The following is a 13570-nucleotide window of genomic DNA, read 5'->3' as shown; positions in this document are numbered from 1 at the left end:
ACCGACTCACACAGCAGCCAGTTCCTCTCGAAGCAGATTGCAGCCTCCCACTAGTCGTTTCGAAACAGCAGAATCCTCACTCGACACTCAGGCTCAGTTACTCCCTCGGCAGATCGCCGACTTGACCTTCAGGTTCAGGCCGTTCCTCTCTTACAGATCGCCGACCACACGCACCGCGAGTTACTCCCTCAGCAGATCGCCGACTAACCCTCGGGTTCAGTTACTCCCTCAACAGATCGCTGACCGACGCTAGGAGTTTCTCCTCCAGCCGATGGCAGACAGACATCTTGCAGTCCCTTCCTTGCCTTTCTTTTGGCTCGCTCTTCACGAAAGCCGATCGCAAACAGACACAGCCGTCCCTTGTACAGCCGATCGCCCCACCTCTGCGCTCTCAGTTCCACCTTCCCTTCCGGGCGCTCGCTTCTCTAGGCCACTCCCTCTCAGAGCGCTGGGCGGGGGACTCGCTCGGAGAGGGGAAGGAAGGAGAAGAATCTCTCGGTACACCACCGTACGAACAATGAATAGCCTCCTCCACCTCCCGACACACATGTAATGTCAAATTACCGAACAACCTGGCTAAACATGCATTTAATGGGGGGTCTGGGCCAATCCTGTATTTACTAGCACACTAAGGGCCATTTCCGCAACAATATATTCCCATTCGAACAATATCCGGCAAATGCGGAGAGGGAAACGATAATTCATCAATTATTTGACTTTCACACCAACTAATTTTCCATCATTATCTCTGCCACCGAAGGTGAAGGTGTTTATATCCCCCCCCCCCCCCCATTCTGTCTGTCTGTCTGTTTGTGTACAAGATATCTCAAAAAGAGGCAGATGGATCTGCATGAAATTTTGTGGACAGGTTCAGTGCGTAAACAGGATGAACTGATTCAATTTTGGTGAAGATCCGGATGCAGATCCGACTACGAGAATTTTTAACGTGATTCTTCACCATTGAGAGATTGAGCTAAAATTATACATAGCACAATATCTCAAAAAGTTGTTGACGGATTCGGATGAAACTTGGTGGACACATTGTGAGTGTGACGAGGAAAAATTGATTCAATTTTGGTGAAGATCTGCATCCGGTTCCAGATCGGAAATTTGTTTTCGTGATTCTTCATCATTGAGAGATGGGGCTAAACTGATATATAACACGATAGCTCAAAAAATTGTGGACAGATTTGGTTGAAACTTGCTGGACAGATAGATTGGGTGTGTGACAAGGACGAATTGATTCGATTTTGGTGAAGATCTGAATCTGATTTTGGTGAAGATCTGGATACGAGAATTATTTTACAATTAATGTGATTCTTCACTCTTGAGAGATAGGGCCAAAAACGATATAGTATTGTGTGGCATGATATTTCAAAAACGTAATGGGCCCGATATGTTCTCGTCGATCAGGCATTGCGTGGCGGAGGTATTCTCTCCACTTAGTGCCCTTCTCGTGGTTTTTTTTTTATACCTTCCTGCTTTTTTTTAACATTCTCCCAGTTGTCGATGTGTATCTGTTGATATTTCGTTTTATATTTTTATTTCGTCTTTTTTTCCAATAACTGAAGCTGTATCCATTGCTGTTTCGGTTTCATGCGTGACATCCTCTATCCGAACCTGTCTTTGGAATTTTTTTGCTACTTGGGTTAGAGATACCTTCTCTGGCTTGCTCTCTTTGTGTTTGTAAACAAAATGGATTGGGTAGTCTGTCGAACTTTTCACGTATTCAGCCAATTCTAATGTTGTAATTCTGTGTACTTGGTTTCGTTCCAGCAGGCCGCAACCTCGTTCTCGCCTCGGCAGGTACATTCTTGGGATGGATTGATTTTTGTGGAACATTTTGTGGATAGTCAGGAGTTTCCTTGTTTGGATATCTAGTTTGTTGATTTCCGCTTGTGGCAAGTTTATTATTCCGCAAATCTTGGTTTATGACTGGTACTGCGAGTTGGTTTGTGGCTTTGATTTTGTTCGGTATGTTTTCGTGAGCAGCCTCATTCTACGTAAGTATTCTTTGGTAACTGTTTTGCGAATTTGTTTGTGACATGTTTGGTGACCCTCTTATACTCCCACGTATTTGCATGATGCTTCATTGTCTAGTTCCTGTATTTTTGTATCTAGGTCGAGTTTTCTGTTATCCGGTTTTTTGGGGGGTTTTTTGGTCCACCTTGTACGAATACGCACTTGGCACACTTAACAAAGCCAAATTCCATTTGAATGTCATTGGAGTACTATTTCACTTATTTCAGTTGTTTTGCCAATTTTTTTGTCATATGGTGCAAATAACTTTAAGTCATGGTAGATTTGTCACCTTTCTTGTTTCTTTGGATGTTAAGGTGTATCCATGTCCTCGCTCATTCACAAGTTTGCTCAGTGGGGCCAGAGCCAGGCAAAAAAGGAGAAAGGGGAGGGGGGGGAGGCAGTGTCTCCCTGTGTTTACATCCACATCTTACACATGTTTTTATATAAAACAAAGAATATCATTATAATTGCACGAGGCGCAACCATTTGACCTTTTGAGTACAAGGAATGATGTGGTGGTCGATGCAAGAGGTAGCGTGAACAAACTAGAATTCATCCCATGAGCAATGGTCGAGAAATCACTCAAAGGAGTGGTCTTCATATGTAGAATGACTGGTGCAATTACATTTCGGACTGCAGGAAGAGATATCATTCTTAGTTTTCAATCTTTTTGCACAATTATTGCCTTTTGCCTTTCATCATTTCAATCTCTTGGCTGTCCTTTTCTCTGAATTATTTCCCTTTATTTAAAGTCAAGTTAAGTTACATTTATTCAACTTATGTAACATTATAGTGAAGTGTGTGTGTGTTTTTTCTGATCTCCTCTGTTTCCATGCGGCTTTTCCCACCCTTGACAACAGCAGCCATTTCTCTTTATCACCTGTGTGTTTTCCCAATATAGATAACATCGGCTTCCTGCAAGGCACTTCGGGCAGCAGGTGAGCAATCGGTAATTGGACAAGCAAACGGCTTCTTCGCGATGGGCACTGCCAATGAGGTGCCATCACTGCTGCGACCACGGCTACCAACACATGCACGCTGTCGCTATCATCGGGACCAACAAACTATTAACAAGCTCAAAATACTGCTGCCATCACATGACATTTTGGACACCACAAGCTTCCATGAATACTGAGAAACATTTTGAGTGTTCAACGAATGCTTGATGTGAAAATGATCAAAAATTCCTTGTACATCCAAAACTAGAAGGGCACTCGGTGGAGCGCATACCTCCACCACGTAATGCCTGATCCACGAGAACATATCGAGTCCAATACATTTTTGAAATATCATGCTTTCCAGTACTATATCGTTTTTCGTATCCAGATCTGGATTCGGATCTTCACCAAAATCGAATCAATTCGTCCTTGAAACACACCCAACCTGTCGATCAAGTTTCATCTGGATCCGTCCACAACCTTTTGAGATATCCTGTACACAAACAAACAAACAGACAGACAAGCCGGTAGGCGACATGGTTGGTCGCAATATAATTGCATACTGGTCATAGTTTTCGACGGATCGGGCTGAAAATTTTTGACAAAGAGGTTGATTATAGTGCGCATAAAAGTGCGGAAGTCGATTTTTGATTTTCGAAAAAAATATATTATTCGGATTTTTTCAAAAATTTCAAAGTCCCGTTGCTAGGCAACGGTAGCGTCCATAGCAACGGTGCTTTAAAGCATACAACTGGATCCTGGTATGAACCTACCAGTCAAGTTTCATCAAAATCGGTTGACTCCTCTGGCCTCCAGAGCTGTCCATTACATACATACAGACAGATGAAAAACCTGAGAAAAACTGTAGTCCAGTGACCACCCAAAAGTGGTGAAAACATAACCTACTTCACTTTCGGTGACAGAGGTAAAAAGAGTTGAACAGATTGGGCAGAAGCAAAGTATGGTCATTTGAACAGCGAAGAAGAGGTCAGCTCAACTGGGATGGACAATGCATCCATCCATCGAGACCATACTCTGTGCAGAGCGTCGGTGCTGCCTAAACAGTCTCACGGGCTATTGGGAACAAACCCGGACAGGTCACCAATCTGACACAGGATACCAGCAAGCTGAAACTCATTTTATCAACCTCAGAAGGATGACAGGCAGAGTCAACCCCACCTGGTATTAATTCAACAGCCAAGTGGGATTTAAACTCAGGACCATAGGATCCCATGCCCACCACTCTAGGATGGACAATGAATCATTATAAATACCCAAGACCAAGGACACTATACCAACGGGTTTACGAAAATGGCACGACTGAGTCAATCAGCCAGTTGTAGGTTCTCGCAAGGTAAAAACAGAAGGAATGAATCTTCTCCTCTTCGGATGTAAAAAAAAAAAATGTCAGAACAGCTGTACACACAAAGGCACAATCAGCAACAGCATAGCCAGATGATTCGCCAACAAGAGATGAAACCGGTCCGGCAGTTGAGGGGGTGTGTAACATTGGGATTCTCATGTGTGTTCTATTTGTGAATGTCTTTACAGCTGTGGAGGAACTCTAGGAAGGGTTTGAAACAGCAAAGGGCTTACCTTGGGTAGCCTTTCATGGTTGCATTATGCAGCTTATTGGGCTTGATGAGCATGGGAGGAGTCGATTTATTTAAAAATCCCAGCCACCTGCGTTTAATTGAATAGGTGAGAACTGATTAGGTATTCCCTCCTTTCACAGGTGAGAGTTGTGGGTGAGTCTTCATTTTTCATGTGTAATTATATATATATATATATATATATATATATATATATATATATATATATATATATATATATATATATATATATATATATATATATTTAAATAAAATATCTGTTGCAATCATACAGTGTTAATGTGATGAAATCCACATTGGGTGTGTGCTTAATGCATTGTCATACACACACCACACCACACACCCAGATTGATCAGGAAACTGTTCACTGTTTGTTTGTTTTTTACTACTTCAATCGAGCACCGAGGAATGCAATCCTTGTCCCGAGGTGCAGCACCATAACCTCTCCATAACAGTCCGCAGAGCGATGAGTTTCATGGAGCCGGGCCTGGAATGGTGGGAAGAGCCTCTTGCCTCCGTTATCACTAACCCTTTCAAAGCCTTCTCCAGAAGGCCAGAGCTGACCCCAGCGCAGAGTTCATAAGTTCAATGGGTCACAACCTCTATCGCTAGGCACAGCGAGAGACCACAAGAGATAGTGTCATCAACAGTGTGCACTGTTTAAACGAACTCGCTCACCCTCTTGCCCTCCTGCCTTCAAAAAAAGACTTTCCTTGTAAATATCCCATGAAATTTATCAGCTATAATTACTATTAACATGCCCATCGTTGAATCTGGGTTTTCAGTCGTGCTGTGAAAAGAAATTATGAAGTTACACCTCTTCTGAACTTTGTTGAGGTTCAGGCAACTGTAACACCTCTCAGTTATGACTGATACACGTGTAGACATGCTATCTGATCGCATATTCATCACACAAAAGATTTTAGGAGCCAAAGAGACGACGACTGTTTTTACCAACACCCGACATCTTGCTGGTCCATTAGTGTTCAGCACAGTACCACTTTGTGTCAATAGTGGGGCAACTTATCTAAATATAGCATAACAATTGTGCATTTTGTGAGGAAAGCACCAAATTTGGCACACTAGTAGCCTATCATATTATGAACAGATTTGGATATTGGGCCATCTCAAATTCAGCCGCTGATGGCTGTGGCGGCCATTTTCCACTGCCATCAAAAATTTTGAGATGGCCCAATATCCAAATCTGTTCATAATATGATAGGCTACTAGTGTGCCAAATTTGGTGCTTTCCTCACAAAATGCACAATTGTTATGCTAAGTTTCCCCACTACAATGTGATTTGGAAACTTCAAATGCGAATGCTCGCAATATTAAAGGGAATACTCTACATAACGCACCACACAATGCAAACAATGGATACACTTGTACTGTACCATGAAAAGTGCTTTGTGAAACACATTCTGATAGAAAGGACAACAGCACTCGGGAGAGCACATACCTCTCTGCTAGGATGAAGAGTTTCGGTTTCGTATCCCACCGATGGGCCGGATCTGGATTCGGACCTGAACCAAAATCGAATGGGCTTGTTTTTGTCAACGAACCGACTCATCCACCAAGTTTTGTGATAACCCATCCACAACGTTTTGAAATATCGTGCTGTATGTATCGTTTTAGCCTGGTGTTGGCTGGGTGGTTTGGGTGGCTGGCGTCCTGAGTTCGAACCCCGTTGGATGCTGAATTAACACCAGGTGGGGTTGACTCAGCCTGACCATCCTTGTGAGGTCGGTTAAATGAGTACCAGTGTGCTGGTAGAGGGGCACAGCATTGTTAGAATTTACCTTTTGACCCTTTAGACTGCGGAGACCCCTTCGAAGATAGTCGCGCCCCAACAAAATGATAGCTACCCGGCAGCCAAGCAGCCAAGAAGATATGTACTTTTTGGCCCCATCACTCAATGGTGAAGGATCATAAAAAAAAAAAAAATTCGGATCGACATACGATGAAAAGTTTCAATTTTCGTCAAAACAGACAGACAACCAGGGGGGTGTGAACGTAACCTCCGTCCACCTTCGGAAAAGCGCAAATAAAGAAACGGTGGAGTCGATTCAAACGACCATAAAGCAGGCGAGTCACTCACATGGCCCGACTTGTAATCCCCATTGATCCAAAAATCGAACACGACTTGATGAGTTTGCAGGTTTATTAAACGTCCGATTTTCGTCTCTGTGGGGGTGACAGGAGAGCTCAGAGGAACTCGCCTTGAGCTGACTGTCCAGTGTCGGTTGGACTCCAAAATGTAAAGCTGGTGCTTTCAGACAGATGGTGCTTCAACATGTTTATTTACAATAAATACACATTTTAACCGAGACTTGCGTCATGATATCATTCAATATGGAAAACTTTTCTTGATGTCCTCACCTTGAGCACATTGGTCTTCCACAAATACCCATTAGCTTAGAAATAAAATATATAACCCCAACTGTGATACACCCCTCCCCCTTTCCCCCCATAAAGTCAATCTAATAAATATGATTCATCGGATGTCTGTCTGTCTGACTGTCTGTCCGCGTCTTTTTTGCAAGGACCGCACGACTAACAACCACCAAATTTGGCACACAGCCCAAGTCCGATCCGGGGATTGTCCTCAGGGTATTTTCATCCACCAAATGAGCCTTTAAATATCACTTTTCTGACTTTCATTTATATGCAATCTCATTGGTTAACAGATATCACATGACATATAACAAGCCCGAAGGCCAGCACCCCTAATTAGTCGAGCTGTGTCTTCCACCCATTGCTGCACAGCTCGCCTGACTCCACACACAATTGGAACAGGGTCAGCGTCATGCGGGGGCATTCGCGGGCCATGCCCCCCCAAATGAGTTATTGTGGTGCCGAACACAGCCCGTTCTCTAACGACTGCAATCCAAGGTTATGAATGAACGTACAGGTCAGCTACCATTTAAATGGATCTTTGTCAGTTGGTGTCTCTGACTTCTGATTGACGTTACAGTGACCATATCAACAGAATAACGTTTTTGAAACTTGTATTTCAAATAAACAGATACAAAGTCAAATGACGAAGTTCACCATTACATGCAATGTCCAACTCCGATTCCTGCGTTGAGTTATTTCCCCCCAGTGTCCCTGTCCTGCCTGCACAACTCACGCATGTTCACGTCGTTCTCCGAGGCTGTTGAACGATTGAGTCTTGTTGCGGCGTTCTCTCTCGTACGCTGGCCTGTCCAGGATGATTGAAGAGCTCAAAGGAATTATTTCTGGATGCACAATCTTAATGAGTTTTAATCAACCTGATTATAATCAGCTCCATGCGTTAACAACCACTCTGGACATCAACACCTCGTATCGTTCACTCATCACAGTTAAATCGAGCATGAGGACAATCAAACACATGGCTCATCACATGTCCATCACATGTCTCTCTATACCTCCCTCTCGTGGGTTTATAAAATATCACAGAAAGATCTCATGCCTTCCAGCAAATGCGATTCTAGTCTATACTGGAAGTTTCGTCTGAGAACGTTCCAGCACCTTCACGAACCTCACGGGGCAGTTTACAGTACAATACTGCCATCCACAGTCAAAATTAGCTCATTCGATCAAGCAGTTTATAATACAATTTACTGATCTGTGATACAGCACACTTAAAACATGTAACCATCAATTTCACTCGTTCATTTATAGACATTTACTAATGTTTATTCACAAATACCACAACGTCGCGCTTTTAACTGATATATGCTTTCACCCCTGTCTGTTTGTCTGTCTGTCTGTCTCTTTGAGCAGTATAACTCATAAAGTTATGGATGGTTTCAGATAAAACTTGTTGGACAGATTGGGTATGTGATAACGACAAATTTATTCAATTCTGGTGAAGATCCGAATCTGGATCCGGATCCAAGGATTGTTACTTACGAAATCTAAAGATTTCATAAGTATATTGATCAGTTCCGTTTCACATCCCTGTGTCGTAAGAGGCGACCAGGGTTGCGTCAGGAAGGGCATCCGGCATAAAACATGTGCCAAATCACTATGCGGATCATACGGATGATCTGCTGTAGCGACCCCGAACGGGAGCAGCCGAAAGAAGAAGAAGAAGATTGATCAGTTCCGTTTCTGTTTGTGTGTTTATTACTTACGAAATCTAAAGATTTCGTAAGTATATTGATGACTTCCTTTTCTGTTTGTTTGTTTGTTTGTAGGCACGATAACTCGAGAACGGAAGAAGCTACCACTGTCAAATTACACCACGTGATTCAGGAGGGTGATGGCTAGTGCTGATTAGATTTTGGTCAAAGGTCAAGGTCACAGTGAGGTCAAATATTCGATTTTTGATGGTTTGGTACAGATAACTCGAGAACAGAAGAAGCTACCAATGTCAGATTACACCACGTGATTCAGGAGGGTGATGGCTCGTGCTGATTAGATTTTGGTCAAAATCTGTCAAAGGTCAAGGTCACAGTGAGGTCAAACATCCAAAAAATGATAACTCGAGAACGGAAGAAGCTTCCAATGTCAAATTACACCACGTGATTCAGGAGGGTGATGGCTAGCGCTGATTAGATTTTGCTCAAAATCGGTCAAAGGTCAAGGTCACAGTGAGGTCAAACATCCAAAACATTCGATTTTTGATGGTTTGGTACAGAATCATCGTAGAAACTTCTGGTTTGCATCGCTACCTTCTCGAGACAGCTTTTATTCGACAAGGTCAGAGGTCAAGTTGACGATTTCGTAAGTACCAGTCTATGACTGCTTGTTTGTTTGTTTGTTTGTTTGTAGGCACGATAACTCGAGAACGGAAGAAGCTACCAATGTCAAATTACACCATGTGATTCAGGAGGATGATGGCTGGCGTTCATTAGATTTTGGTCAAAATCGTTCAAAGGTCAAGGCCACTGTGAGGTCAAACATCCAAAAAAAAGTTATAACTCGAGAACGGAAGAAGCTACTAATGTCAAATTACACCACGTGATTCAGGAGGGTGATGGCTGGCGCTAATTAGATTTTGGTCAAAATCGGTCAAAGGTCAAGGTCACAGTGAGGTCAAATATTCGATTTTTGATGGTTTGTTACAGATAACTCGAGAACGGAAGAAGCTACCAAGTTTGTTAGGTGACAAGAACAAGCCAAATAGATTTTGATTAAGGTCCGGATCCAGTTCCGGCCCATCAGTGGTAGTGGGGCAGATAACAGCAATTTTTGAGAGGAATCGTGCAAATGATGATACAAGCATCAAATTTGGAACATTTGTTCTCCAGGGGATTCTAATCAAATCTGCCTGATTGGCCCTTTGAAAATCCAAATTTTGAAAAATTTGAAAAAAAAAAAAACTTCAAAAAAGTCAAGATCACGAATCAATGTTGGATGCTGGCTGAGATTGGTGAATGTTTCAGAAACATCATCAAAGACGTTCCAAGTCTGCCATGCAGTTTTCTTCCCTTTACCGCGGAAGGCAGACATGATGTCACATCCAGTGAATGCATGGAAGTATGGGATCCCTCTAGCTTTCTCAGGCCCTATTTCAGAAACTACCTCATGGACTGGAATCCATCGTGCCTTGGCTCCTTGGGCAATCCACATATTCTCAAGACCTAGTTCCTGTAAGGATGGCAGTACAGATATTGCTATGACTAGTACGTCGTGTCATTAGCCTTAATGATAATGGACTCGCTACCATCCGTCGTTGCATCCCTGGCGTGTACAAATATTCGAGTGTCGGCTTCTTCATGACAACATGGAGACATAGCATCCAGTGACTTCCTTGTGTTGCTAATGGCATCCTCTCATTTTGGGACAATGACTGTGCTTGTCGTCTGTGCTTCACACATCTTTTCCGCAAGGAAGTGAAACAGCTCAGTCTTGTTGCTGCCATCTCGAAGAAAGCTTCTCCAGTTACTTGGGGTCTTACTGGTTCCTGTCACTCTTCTTCTGATTCCTTGCCCCCTTTTCGACCTTGCCTCGGACTTCAAACTTGACTTCTTGTACACATCAAACACTACGTCCACCCTCTCGTACCTGGCACCATAGGATTCCACCTTTGGGATGATTTCTTCTTTAGCATAGTCATCAAATATCTTTGAAGTGCGTGGAGGAAGGGCATTGATAAGTGCTGAGCCATCAATGATGACTGCATCTCCTCTTGGTTCTCTGTCTGGGATGTTCACTTGCGCTTCAAGAATTTCAGCCAGCTGTAACTTCAAATTTGTTTGAAGTTTTTTTTTTTCTTCAAATTTTTCAAAATATGCATTTTCAAATGGCCAATCAGGTAGATTTGATCAGAAAGCCCTGCAAAACAGAAATGCCAAATTTGATGCTTGTATCATAATTTGCACGATTTTTATCCCCCGCCGCATGGCGGAAGGGGGATATTGTTGTCACCCGGGTCGTCCATCCGTCCGTCCGTCCGGCTGGCTGGGCATTAACATTTTTAGCTGTGAGTGCGATAACTCATAAACTGTTTGCCATATCGATTTGAAATTTGGGTCACACATGTACCACCTGAAAAGGAAGAACCCTATTGATTCTGGGTCTGGCCAGATCCAAGATGGCCGACTGGGGTGGCCATCTTGAAAAAAATGTTTCAATGGCGGGGGATTCCCCATCTCTGATGGGTATATTTTTCTACTATCTACTACACTATGGGATACAAAACGTAAACTGTTCAGTCTGGCAGAGGTATGCACTCTCCTGAGTGCTGTTCTTGTTTGTTTGTCTGTCTGTCTGCCTGCACCTGATATGCCAATATAAATCACAAATGCCATTTAGTGGTAGCCAGTATTACACGTTGTCTTTTTTCAACTGAGTGCCTCTATAAAGTATTTGCAATGAGAATGCGTGTATGTCTATAAAGTGTGACATATGAGGAAGGATTCAAGGTTGAAAAGAAAGACAACATCCAAATCGGACCACTACATTTGTTCCCCGGTACAGATGCGGTGTATTTGTGTGTCCGGGTCACTTCACACTGAACGTGCCAAAATTTCCCCCCACCCCCTCCCTCCCAGAAAGAACTATACATTAGTGGAAGGTACAATGACTATACAAGTTGAACCATTGAGGTTTCTTGCGAGTGCGAGCAGAGCATCACAAAAGTGGTGACTGTTCTTGTGGAGTGTTGATAGCAGCAGACGTATGGGGAGGTGGGGGAGGAGAAGGTAGAGGTCTCTCGGTGATCGGGTTCAGACACGTCGGGTTCACATACATTGGGTTGTGTCTGAACTTAGCTCACACCTGGAATATATACCAAGGGTTCACTTTCAACGGGCTGAACAAGGGCTTGAGGATTGGGTTCACAATGCCTCCTCCTCTTAAATGTGCAGCACAAGGCTGTGGGTGGCATCATTGCCTGGGGCTGCTGCTGATGTAATGCCCCGATTATAAGTACACTGGTACTAATTTTGCCGACCTCGGAAGGATGATAGGTGGAGTCAACCCTACCTGGTGTTAATTCAATGGACCGACAGGGGCTTGAACTCAAGACACTATGATCTTCAGCGAGCCACTTAACAGTTAAGCTAATAGCAGGCGTGGGCTTGGGCGGAGTTGGTCAATATGTTGACATACGATGTCAACATTTCAAATGTTTGTCCATTTGACAGTTCCACAGCAAATACAGAGTTGCCAATTCGATCGATTACATGATCAGAGAGCCATAATTTGGCCCACACCAGTATTCAGCATGAAAGTAGGATGGAACACATTGATGAGACATGCAACTGAGGTCCTGTCATGGTACCACTTCTGTTTAAACTTGTGGTCAGTCACTCTGGATGAACCATTCTGATAGATCAGGGCTAAGCGTCTTTAGTATTCCACCAACCATCATTTCTCGAGATGATGGTTTTTTTTCACTATTTTCTCAAACCACACAATCAGGTAAACCATGAGTGGCAAATCACGAATAGTGTGTACGAGGCGCGGTGGGACGCAAGAAGCACGCGGGCCACCATCTACTCCGCTTTATTGCGCGACCAGAAGCACAGTCTTACCACCCCTAGCGGGCGAGGCATGATATACAAAAACCCAATCACGTGACACAGCACACTCCTCCCCCCGTAAAATGACCCGTCACATAACGAACGGATAATCACAACATGACCATCGGAAACCCATCAACACTCATAATCCTCCAAGTACCGCGGCCGCACCCTGACCCGCCTCGGACGGGCAGCGCCGCCAGACAGTCCAGGCTCAGATGCCTCCCGGCTCGGTCGAGGTGACACCCTCGCCGGACTCGCACTTTCCGCAACACCAGCTACACCTGACTGCCCAGCCTGCTCGACGTCCCCGGGTAGGATGGCATCAGGCGAAGACCCCCTCGGCGCCGGCCCAGCCAGCCCCGGCGATACAACGTCAGGTGCCGGCGAAACTACCGGTGGGGGCCCCGCAACGTTCGGCTCGGGGAGGTGTGGGGGGGGTGACGCTGAACAGCGATCATGCATCTGGTCCACGTGTCACTTCCACAAATCCCCACCATCAGTCCGCACCATGCAATTCGCCGGCCCCAGCACCCCCGACACCACCGCCGGCACCCATTTGGAACCGCGGAAATAATCGCGTACCATCACCCGCTGCCCCACCTCGAAGCTGCGCAGCCGCGTCGGACGCGACATTGCCCCACTCCCCGACCCTCCAGGTCGCAGCAAATCCAGCCTGGACTGCAAAGCCCGTCCATAGAGATGAATGGCAGGCGAATCACCCGTGACAGGATGAACTGCGTTCCTGTAATGGAGCAAAAAGACATCGACCACCGTCTGCACAGGTGCAACACCCCCCTGCGCAAAGCCCGCTTCAACATCTTGACAAACGACTCAGCTTGGCCATTCGTCGCAGGATGATACGGCGCGGACCTTAGATGTCAAATCCCATCCTCGTCACCAACTAGTGTGTACGAGGCGCGGTGGGACGCAAGAAGCACGCGGGCCACCATCTACTCCGCTTTATTGCGCGACCAGAAGCACAGTCTTACCACCCCTAGCGGGCGAGGCATGATATACGAAAACCCAATCACGTGAC

The sequence above is a fragment of the Eptatretus burgeri genome, chromosome 3 (assembly GCF_056783735.1).
Source record: "Eptatretus burgeri isolate ZD-2024b chromosome 3, Ebu_testis_v1, whole genome shotgun sequence".
NCBI classification, from domain to species: domain Eukaryota; kingdom Metazoa; phylum Chordata; class Myxini; order Myxiniformes; family Myxinidae; genus Eptatretus; species Eptatretus burgeri.
The sequence above is the reverse complement of the archived record's forward strand: the minus strand, read 5'-3'. Positions refer to the sequence as shown.